The sequence below is a fragment of the Ictidomys tridecemlineatus genome, chromosome 4, assembly GCF_052094955.1.
Source record: "Ictidomys tridecemlineatus isolate mIctTri1 chromosome 4, mIctTri1.hap1, whole genome shotgun sequence".
NCBI lineage: Eukaryota > Metazoa > Chordata > Mammalia > Rodentia > Sciuridae > Ictidomys > Ictidomys tridecemlineatus.
The window spans coordinates 128,672,766-128,684,761 of NC_135480.1; the positions used below are offsets into that span (position 1 = coordinate 128,672,766).

At 41.1% G+C, this 11,996-nt stretch overlaps 1 long non-coding RNA gene across 1 annotated transcript; it reads right to left on the minus strand.

The window, feature by feature from the left end:
* Positions 1–5,087: 5,087 nt before the first annotated feature.
* LOC144377244 (uncharacterized) lies at positions 5,088–11,696 on the minus strand. The gene is made up of 2 exons (XR_013438024.1): positions 10,934–11,696; positions 5,088–9,701 (listed from the first exon to the last, which is right to left on the minus strand). It is a non-coding gene; the product is annotated as an uncharacterized LOC144377244 (long non-coding RNA).
* Between the last annotated feature and the right edge of the window lie 300 nt (positions 11,697–11,996).

The window sequence follows — 11,996 nt, forward strand, 5'->3', positions numbered from 1 at the left end:
GCAGCTTGTTTTAGTCAGCTGTTTCACTGTGACTAAAAGCTCTGACCAGCAAAACTGTAGGGGAGGAAAAGTTCATTTAAGGGCTCATGGTTTCAGAGGTCTTAGTCCAGAGAAGGCCAGCTCCATTCCTAAGGGCTCAAGGTGAGATAGAACATCAGGGCAGGAGAGTGTGGCAGAGGGAAGCAGCTCACATCAGGGTGATCATGAAACAGAGAGAGACTCTACTCTCTAGATACAAATATATACCCCTTAGCCATACCCCAAATTAACCACTTCCTCCAGCCACATCCCACCTGCCTCCAGTTCATCAAGGATTAATTCACTGATTGTGTTAAGACTCTCTCACAGTCCAATCATTTCTCCTCTGAACTTTCTTGCATTGTCTCACAAGTGAGCTTTTGGGGAATCATATCCAAACCTTAACACAGCTTTTTCAACTGTATCTAGTACTGGACCAGGCACCTATATAGTTCCATAGCAAAGCCATCAACTTCTTCAACAAATCACTAGCACCATTGGTGTTAGATGCAGTGAAACACACACAGATACAAGCTCCAAACTTACCCTATTGTGTTCCATTTGTCCATTTTCCACCGCTCCACATCCAGCTTTCTTTTTCAACTGACCTATACCAATTTAAGGCCGCCACCAGAATGCTTCCCTTCAGATCCATAGTCACTAAACTCTCTCTAATCCTCTAATCAATTTCTTCCCAAAACTACTTCCTTAGTTCTTCCACAATTCTGCAAACCCTAATCTCTATAACAACTCCATTATTACATACCGTTTGTCTTAGTTTTTTTTTTCTGTTGCCATAACAAAATACCAGAGATAATTTATAAAAATGGAAGTTTCTTTGGCTCACACTTCTGGAGGCATGAACTCTGGCATCTGAGAATAGTGTTGGCATCTGATCTGCAGCCAGAGAGGGGCTTCTTGATGCATGATAGTATGGTAGATGGTATCACTGGGAGAGACAGAGCAAGCATGCTAGCTAGGGTCTCTCTTCTTCTTATAAAGCCACTAATGCCATCATGGGGGACCTACTCTCATGACCTCATCTAATCCTAATCATTTCCCAATACTTCACTCCAAATATTGTTAACCTATGAATTTTGGAATTAAGCTTCCAACTTTTGGGGGACCCATTCAAATAATAGCACCTCTTATATTGGTCCCGAGATCCTGACTGAACTTGGTCCCGAAATCCTGAGTGAACTCTGGCTAATTCTCTGGCACTGACAGGAAACAGAATGAGAAATGAACCAGGGAAATTCTACTCCAAATCTGGTTCATTAATTACTACAGTCAGGCCAACAATCACTCAGGAATACAGGCAGAAAGCAAATTAGTATACCTTGTCCTTAATAGTCATCAAAAGTCTCACACTTTTTAAAAATATTTATTTACTTATTTTAATTCATTATACATGACAGCAGAATGCATTTCAATTCATAGTACACATATAGAGCACAATTTTTCATTTCTCTGGTTGTACACAAAGTAGAATCATGCCATTTGTGTCTTCATACATGTACTTAGGGTAATGATGTCCATCTCATTCCACCGTCTTTCCTACAAGTCTCACACTTTTTATGCTCTCTGATCCAGCCATTCTACCCCTAAGAATTTATCTCAAGGAAACAGTTATAGATCATATATGACTTTGATAAATCATTCGTGAAATTTCCAAGGGACAGATTTAAAATAGATGTTCCCTGAATTGCTACGTCAAGATAGTTATTTCTGCTGACCACATAACTTTCTTCATTGCTGAGTGATTATTCAGAGGTGAATAACTCTGAACTCTGTTGGACCCTAAAACAGGAATGTTTTATTAAACTAGTTGGTTGACTTTCATCTATGTTCAAAAATTTCGGTAGCAAAAGTAAATAACTAACTAACGAGTACATAATACTGAGATACGCATTCTAGTGTACAACTCCTCATGTGCATGTGAGTTGGGGGGTAGATTTGAAGTGCAGCTCTAGCTCTGCTGAATAGGGCCAGGTTGCCCCAGAGTCAATATCAGACCGCCAGAGTCCAGGGAAGGACTCAGATTGCCTCATGTGGAGGACAATGAGCCCAGGTTTGTGTGAAGCCTTTTCTGTACCATTCATTGAGCTCTGCTGGAGGTGGAGAGGAGGGTGTGTTGATTGAGTTCCAATTTCTGAGGGTGATGGAAGTGTAACAAAAATGTGACTGGACCAGAATAGTAGCTTCCGGAACATGAATACTTGCCCAAGTCTACTTTTCCCTGTTCTCCTATTCCCTTCCCACCCCATCATACTGGGAACCCTAGGGGCACTCTACCACTGACCTACATTCCCAGCAATTCTGTTGTGGCTCAGTGGTACAGTGCTTGCCTCACACGCATGAGGCACTGGTTTGATTCTCAACACCACATATAAATAAATGAATAAAATAAAGGTCTGTCAACAACTACAATAATAATAAAAATTAATAATTAATTCATGACAATCTTGTTTCATCTAAAACTTACCCACTCACGGCCAGTGCTATGCAATTTCAAAGTACATCTCATCCACAAATATTTTAGTATTAGTAATAGTAACCATAATATCTTATTATATCTAAGACAAAATAAAAATTATTTCTTTAATTATCAGGTCCAAGTTGAAATTCTAATTTTTTTTTCGTAAATGTGATCATTCTTGAAACAATTGGGACTCTGAAAATGTTGGGATATTCAACACAGTCTTACTTCTTTCTTTTTAATATTTAACAATTATTATTAAATTGTTTTAGATGTGATACTGATTTTGAATTTTTAAATCCTCTGCTGAAATATTTATGGATAAAATGATAATGTTATTTAGGATTTGCTTCAAAATGGGGTACAGGTAAAGAAGCTGAGAAGATGTTGAATATGAGAAATGGGTACATAAGGGTTTGTTATACTATTCTCTCCACTTTTTTACATACTTGAATATTTTCATAATATAAAATTTAAAAAACTAGATCTAGACAATATATTGTCTACATATATAGAAAGAAGGATACAAAGAAAAGACAAAAAAAAGCAAAAGAAAAGAAAAAATAAACAGAGTTAAGGATATGGTACTTGGGTTGGGGGCAGGCAGAGGGTTGTCGAAATATTAACTATTGGAAATATCCAGCTCTTAGTTGAGAGAGAACTTTATGGTATTTTAAAAATTAGACTATTTTGGGCTGGGGATGTAGCTCAAGCGGTAGCACACTCGCCTGGCATACGTGCAGCCCAGGTTCGATCCTCAGCACCACATACAAACAAAGATGCTGAGTCCGCCAAAAACAAAAATATAAATATTAAAAATTCTCTCTCTCTAAAAAAAAATTAGAGTATTACCTGGCAGATAAAAATTAAAAAGGGCCATTCATGCCAATATTTTGGTGTACCAAACCAAGGATTATAATTAACCAAATATTGTGTAATTGAGGACCAAAGAAAAAGAAAAAAATGTACATGGTGACAAGTACACACACACATGCACACTCAGGTGCCCACACACATGCACACACATGTACACACACATTCATGCACACACTCACACTTAGGTGCGCACACACACACACACACATACATACACACATTTAACAGTTTCAGAAACAATGTTCATCTCCAATACATGCAGCACTCTAAAGTCTTGTAGTTTATTTGTTTAAACATGCTAGTTAGGATTCAATAAACAGAGTTCTTGGCCCTCTATGACCCACGGTGTGAAAAACACTGAACCATGTGATGATTAAGTCCTCTTCAAATTCTCAAACTCTAAAAGGTTAGCATTTGTTTAATCTATTCAGGGGTTATTAGCCCTGCTTACAAACACCAGCAGTAAAAAGGGGCTTTTACTATATTTCTGTCTAAGAAAATAACTGCTCTCTTGCTAGATCTTTCTCTAAATGATAGAGAACCCAGGGTCTCAGTCCCCACACTTTTTTTTTTTTTGTTCTTTCTCTCCACCCAAACCCAAGTGATCACATCCAGTTAAGGATTTCATCTACCACTTATATCCTGATTGGTCTCAAATGTGTGTTTCCAGCCCTGACTTTTCCCCTGAACTCAGGTTTCTGATAACCAACTACGTACATAACATAGTTGGTTATCAGATCTCTGATACTCCTCTTAAACCATACAATGACTTACACCCTCAGTCTTTTCCATCCTGGCAAACAGCCACTACTGATCCACATGCACAAAACAAAAACCCTAAAGTCATCCCTAACCTCCCTCTTTCTCTCACACCCCCATATCCAATCCATCAGCTAATCTTCCTGTCTACACCTTCCAGGGGTATTCCAAAGTCAACACTATTAACCACTTCTTACTGATCACAGCTACCACCTTACTCCACCCCATTAACTCTCAGATTCCCTGGGATAAAACTTAACCTTGCATGTCTTTCACACTGAGAAGGGTTTTCTGCCCTCCAAACCTCATCTTGGCCACTCATGCCTCCCAAAGAGAGGCAGGTGCTCCCACTCCTCTGGAAGGGGCCAAGCAAAGTTGATAGGAGGAAAGGGCTGACCTAGGAGGGGGTTCCCCAAGCAACCACGCAGGCAGGTCCTTTTGTTACCTGTCCAGTGTTTCACCTCTGAATTTGTAAGATATCAGAAGCCATGCCCACTTGTATTGTTTCCCTTCTATATACCTTTAGACTATGGTGCCCTTCATTAACCTAATCTCATCTTTATATTTCAAAGATTACTCGTAATTTCTGGACCACTGATGGCAATTCTTTGCTTTCTTTTCCAGTAGAAGTGCAGATTTTTTTATATACATATGCAGCCTTCATGCCATTTCTAGAATTGCTGAAAAAAATAAGACAAATGTGTGTGCTTAATATGACATTCAAATTCACTCTCCATCTTCATCATTCACCATTATCATTTTGAGCTCCACACTCCTTGGAGTACATTGTACTCCTGGAAACTTTCAAAATAGGAGAAATTGTCTTTCCATCTTTTTTCTTTGCAGCTGCTGTTCCCTCAACACGGTACTTTTCTTTGGACCACCACTGTTTAATAAACACACATTTGCTGCCAAGGTCAATGCTTGGCACCAGAATCACGAGCCACCACACAGCTTTGTAGATTCAAACAGCAATTCTTTATTCCAGCTCTCACACCACCTCCACACAGGTCCAGGGGCAAACGCGTTCTGCCGTCTCCCGCACCATTCACCTACTCCACGAGGCTATCTCCAAATCCCATTTTAATCTCACGAGAACTCAACGGGAACAAGCAGCAGGAACACCCTAATCCCAGCAATAATCTTCAACTTCCAACTTCCCTAAAACCCATTATCTTAAACTGGCAACGCCTTAAACTCAAGGAGCCGGTTACTTCCTCAAACCTGATCAGCTCTAAACCCGGACCCACCTTGGTCCTTGAGCAAGGTCACCTTATTAAAGCATGCATGCAATGTCCCATCGAATGTCCTCTAAGCAGCATGGGGTACGCTTGGCAAGGAAATTTCGATGCGTCATTCCTACTTGGTAATGGCCCTCAGCAATTTGCTTCACCTGGCTAATTCTTACTTGATCTTGAGGTCCCAGTTAAAACCATGTTATTTGCTCTGGGAAGCCTTGTTTGACATTTCCCCTGTCCAAGACTGAATTAAATGCCCCTCTCACTTGCCTCTTGTTCAGTACTGACTTTTGTGATTATCCATTTTTCAAATTCAGGGAAAATTTCTTAATTTCACACTCTTCAGGAGAGAAAGCTAATTCCCAAAAGGCAATGTTTTTCCAATGTGCACAGCAAATTAGTGACCAACCCTGGGCCAGAATCTGGGTCTCCCTCCTTCCAATTCAATTCTTATCTTTAGCAACTGAACTGGGCCTTAATACAGTAACATATGGTATTTCTTGGGTTTCTGGGTCTAATTATCTGACTTTTCCCCCTGTCTTCCTATCAGATGGTCCCCTATCACAGCACTACTTCTAGGAAGCCTGACCTTAACTATTATTCCTTGACCTCTACATATTTCCCTGTATTTCATTGGTGGTTTCTAATCTATTTGCTTAGAGATCACATAGTAAAATTGGTTATGAAAAAAGAGCAAATAAGAACTCAAACATCTGTTACCAAAGTGCATGGATTTTAATGCATCTGTTTTGTGTCATCTATTCAGACTAATAGAGAATGTTTCTAAGTCCTTCTCAGTATCTGGTTATGAACTAGATACTGAGTTTCAAGATTAGTGAGTTGAGAATGTGAAAAGTGATGCCTTTGTATTTTGAGTCACTGAGAAATTTTTAAAAACTATTCCTCTCCCTGTCGTGAAGGATATGCACTGTCCTGCTTCAGAACTCTGAAATATCATTCCCCTCAACACCACATTAATGCTCTAAGAACATATAAAACAAGTTTAACATCATTTATTAAATTTGTCTTAACGTATTTCGTAAGGAATAAAATTTAAGACTAGAAAGAGTGAGCTAGGGCAAAACATCATCCATATGCTACCAGTGAAAGACAGCTATATATGTGGGATCAAAAGTATTAGACATATTCAGCACAAATATATACAATAACAGAGCTTCTTTATTAAATGCATTTCATCTTTATCAAAGTCCCCACTCCACAAGGCAGGAGAGGCTGACATGAGAACTTAATTCAGCATATCTTAGTCCCTTCTGATTTAAACAACCTATTTCAGATCACTAGATTTCTTTTAAGTAAATTCTTAGACTTTGGGATTTCCTCCATTTTTCTTAAATCCTCTCCAACATGGTATATAGCATAGATAATAGGGTCTCAGATTCTTTCATGCAGATCTGAGTCCTTGGGTCTTGATGGCATGCATTTGAGTTCATTTGGTCCTCAAGTACCTAGCTAGAATCTGCTGGTATACTTGTGATTCGTTCTTACGGCTGTTAAGAGAACTGCTGCTTTACAGGGTATAGTGGTCCATGCCTATAATCCCAGAGATTCAGGAGGCTGAGGCAGGAATATCACAAGTTCAAGGCCAGCTTCGGCAACTTAGTGAGGTCCTAACTACCTTAGTGAGAACCTGTCTCAAAATAAAAAATTAAAAGGACTGAGGGCTACTGTAAAATAAATAAATAAATATGTTTTTTAAAATGACTGGGACTATAGCTCAGTAGTAGAGTGCCTCTAGGTGATGAGAGAGAGAGAGAGAGAGAGAGAGAGAGAGAGAGAGAGAGAGAGAGAGAGAGAGAGAGAGAGACTCTGACTCCTGCTTTTGATGGGTACTCCTAATCTACGCCAAAGAACTTTCTCAGTCATTCCTGTCCCACTTATACAGCCCCATTAGCTTCCTGCTTCCCTCTAGGCACAAGGCAGCTTCAGGGTACTTCCATAACATGGGAGAGAAGAGAATTCTTGGCTCGCTAACTTGATCCCTCTCTCTACCTATCCACAACAGGCCACCTCTCCTATGCTACCACCTAAGGGGTCAGAGGTCTGAGAACCTTGTAATCTCTCTGGTTATCATTTGGGAAGCCAGGCCAAGATCTCTTCTGCTCTGGGACACTCCCAAATTTTTCAGGAGCTTCTCTTTTCTCCCACCCTCTATCCCTTTATGCTAGCATATGGTATTTCTTGTTCTGAGTTGAAGTGTAAGGCCACAGGTACAGACTGACCCTGTCCTCCCATGGTCACCTGATTTTCCTCACATGTCACCCCAGCAAGAGGGAAGGAGTGTGAATAAACTAACCCTAATACTGATAGAAGCCCTCCTCCTTATGACTGAGGCCCTCCTTCCTCTGGATTCTTTCTATTTACCAAAGAGCTTTTAATTCACTTCATTATAGGGTACTGCATTCCTTACATGTTTTTCTTCTTCCCTCCTCTAACCTCTGGCTTAGAGTTAATGGGAGAGAAGATGCAGAGGGTTTACTAACTAGAGAAATACTTATCTGGATGTCTATCAGATGTATTCATGCTGAGTGCACGAGTGTTACCACTCCCACAGCTGTTCATCTTCAACACAGGTCAGCTTTGTGACAGTTATGTGATTACCAGGTGTCTCTCAGTGGGCTTTCTTTTCCTGCAGAGCTTTCTTTAAATAAGAGATTGTTCATGAAATGTATAAAAAGGGGCCCGCCAGACACTCCTCTTCCTATCATCCTTCCAGAGTATTAACAGACCTTTCACACAGCATTAGAAAACCATTAACTCTGGGAAACCTTGGCTGTTTCTCTTCCTGGGCCCTTTCTTGCACCTTCCATCTACCCTCTGAGGGACTCCTCATCCCTACCCCTAACATCTCTTCCCACCTACTCTTGGAAAGGCTGTTCTCCGCCCCCCCTTGGAACTGGGAACTGAACCCAGGGGAGCTAAACTCAGGGGTAAACCACTAAGCCACATCTTCAGCTCTTTTTGTTTTGAGACAGGTTCTGGCTAATTTGCCCAGGACTTTCTATCTTTTTGCTTCCACCTCCTGAGTCACTTGGAATTACATGTGAGCACCACTGCATGGGCTGGAAAGGCTCTTGCCAGTGAAGAGCCACTGCTTGCTTTGCACCTCTTGTCACCATAGCAGCTGCTTCCTTTCCCAGAAGGTGCACATCCTTGGAGCTACTCCACACTAGAATGCACCTCATCCTACAGAGCCAGTGATATTGCTTGATATTGGTAATATCTTGGTTGATGATATCCCAGTGATATTCTCTCCACTTCCACATGAAGAAACCTGCCTGAGATCACAGCATCCACTGCCACCTGGTTTTGTACCCACACCTCCCATTTCACAATCCACTCAGAGGCCTGGGATCAGAGCAGCAGCTGCTGAGTTCCCTGCTTTGCTCACCACCATCTCTCTCTGACTCAGAGCACATTCATTTTTGGCCACCTTTCAATTACTGGCTACCATAAGCACTTGGAAGATGCACAGTGAACCCATAGAAGATGCACTTCTGCAATAGAAAATGCCCTAGTTAATCTTGACTTAAATACACGTTAGATGTGGGCAGCCAAAATGCAGCAGGTTGGAGAAATGTCCCTTTGTGGTTTTTGCCTTGACTTGTATGGCCCTTTTTATGGTGTCACAGATACAAACAGACCTCAGTGGAAATTGTGCCCTCAAAGACAGTGGATACTTCTTATAAGCTTTCTGAAAATCAAACTTGGTGCCAATAACAAACTTGACTTTCTCAAGAAAAGAACCCTTTGCTCACAAGAGAACACTTGGAGAGCCACTTGTTCTATTTCTGAGTTGAAGTGTAAGGCCACAGGCACAGACTGACCCTGTCCTCCCATGGTCACCTGATTTTCCTCACATGTCACCCCAGCAAGAGGGAAGGAGTGTGAATAAACTAACCATTTTCTATTACCATGGCCTGTTCTGTCTTTGAAAATTCCTCTATTCTGCCCTTACCCTTCCTCAAGCAGAGTCACAGCTTTGGCTTCTGAAATATTGAAGCCCCAGCCCAGCCGGGAAAACCACTCTAGAGACCAGGGTGATTCTCCTTCAACTAGAGTCAACAGTGGTCCAGTCCTTGTTCTGTGCCAGGCACCATGTGAGTATCTGTCAGGTCATCTCCACCAACCAAGCAGGACATAATCACCACTCCTCAGAAACTTCTGGAGTCTGCTGGGAAAGATCACACTCTGCACGCTACCAAAAAGGAGAAAAGAAAAATACAAAGAAAGTGCCAGAAGAATCTAGAGGTGAGATGTTCCACTTAATTGGAGAGAAGCTCCATCTGTAAGATAGATCTATCCTTTTGTACCTGTATAGGAACAGAAAACAGCATTCATGACACATAATTATTTTCAAAAATCAAACCTCTCATATTGATTATGCCTATTACACCTGTCATCACAAGAAAATGCACTCAAATTTCCCAAGTCTATGTGAATCCTGTCCTTCCTTTCCTAACTAAGATGATTCAGTCAGTGTTTGATCAGAATGTCACAAAGGTCATGGGGTCCTAGCCACAGACCACCAGGAAGTGAATTGACAAATCCTATTTCTTGTTTTACAAACACGAGGTATTTTCTACATGTCATATGAAGAACTAACTGGCTACTGTAAAATCGGTGATGAGGAGAGGGGGGACAGAGCTGTGTCACCTGTAAGATGCACAGTGATACACAGTGACACACAAGCCAAATAAAGACAATTGCCTTTCTCTAACAGCTGACCACCCACCCACACCCCTCATGTGACCAACTTCATAGTTTAGGCCAGATATTAGCACACCACCTGAACAACTGATGATTTAATATCTTTCTTCACATTGAGTCACTTTTTACACATGCATTTATTAACAAAGGAAATCTGACCTTTTATTACTGTTATTGAAAATGCAATATCTTTCGCTGACCACAAAGGAAAACAAAACAATGACATTAAATTCTAGCCCACTGTAGGCTGTGTTCCTGAGGTTCCCTTTTATTCTGTTGCAAAAGGGGACAAGGCTTGCTCTTTGATTAATCAGAAGGACTGAAACACACCTGGGAAGAGAATGCCTTGGTCAGACTGTTGTGACATTGACATTGAATGCTTGTTGGGTTTCTGGCTTAACTCTGGGTGACTCCAGCCTCCTTCTAACATTCTGAATGTCTCTGGCTCACTGGTGCTTTTTCTAAACATTACTGGCAGAGTTCCCAAATGCCTAGAACATTTGCAGCAGAAGTAGGTCAGCACCCCGTTCTGAAGCCCTCCCAATGCGAGGGAGGTAGTGTGCAGAATCTGGCCTCTCTGCAGGTCACCGAGGAAAAGGGTTTCCAGTTTCCTTCCCCAGTGAGGAAAAACAGAAGGAACCAAAGAAGGGAAACCAAAATGGAAGAGAAAGAAGGGAAAGAGAGGCACAGAGTCAGCAAGACAGAATGGTTGGAAGGAAAGCACAAGGCAGCCACCACCCGCTCCAGACAGAAGCTGCAGTAACACCATTCACTAACAGGAACTTTCCTCTCATTAAAGCAGAAGGAGCTGTCAACCCTATTGCCTGCTAATTACCACAGGATTGACTGCCATGGGATCCATTCAACACAGCCATTTGGTCTCACAATTTAACCTGCAAAAAAAAGATTCATTCTTAATTAAAAGCCAAGCTGACCTTTTAAAAGGCTTATTTCTGGAAGAACGAACTGACTTTTTAAGATTAATAACTCCTAATAAATTCCATAACCACAAGACCAGTGGGCACGCACACTTGAATATGTAATGGTGTCTCTGATAAGGATGTCATACAAACCCAGGTCACGTCTTCCTGAGCCAGAAATGTGAGACGAACAGATGGGAGATGACTGTACAGTGGGTAACTCAATGGGCACCCTGTTGACTTCAGAAATGGGGCTCGCCCTAGGCGAAGGAACAGTTGGGAAATGTTTTGTCCTGAGAACCCACAGGAAGGACTGTGAGATGCAAGATGTTGAAGTGAGCTGGGGAACGGGGCTGACAGTCCACCCTAGTGGTAACCCCAGGAGGAGGTTATCCATAGCTCTTGGGATCTGTTCCCACACAGGTGGGCTTCTACCTTATATGTTTATGAGAGAGCACAGAACTTCAGAGAAAAAATATAGGTTAAGCTTATGAACATCTGAGTCTCATCTTCACCTTTGAAATAGGACTGGGAAAAGGCAGGAGACAGGCAAAAATAGAAAGCAAAGTGCTGAAATTACAGCCTGGTTTCTTTTTGCTGTTTATCATAAAAGGAAAGAGGAAAAGGATAGATTGAAGGAAGAACTATAAAGCAAAAAGGAACCAGGATATGATGATTTGCAATCTTTTCAGCCTATCTGATTTCTTATTTTTCTCTTTCTTCCACATGTGAGAGAAAACATTTGAACTTAACTTTCCAAGTCTGGTTTATTTCACTTAGCATCATGTCCTCCAATTCTATCCATTCACCAGAAAATGCCATAATTTCATTCTTCTTCATGGCTGAATAAAACTCCATTTTGTGTGTGTGTGTGTGTGTGTGTGTCACATTTTCTTTATTCATTCATCTGTTGATGGGCACCTGGGCTGTTGTGAATTGTGCTAATATAAATATTGATATTCATGTATCACTATACTA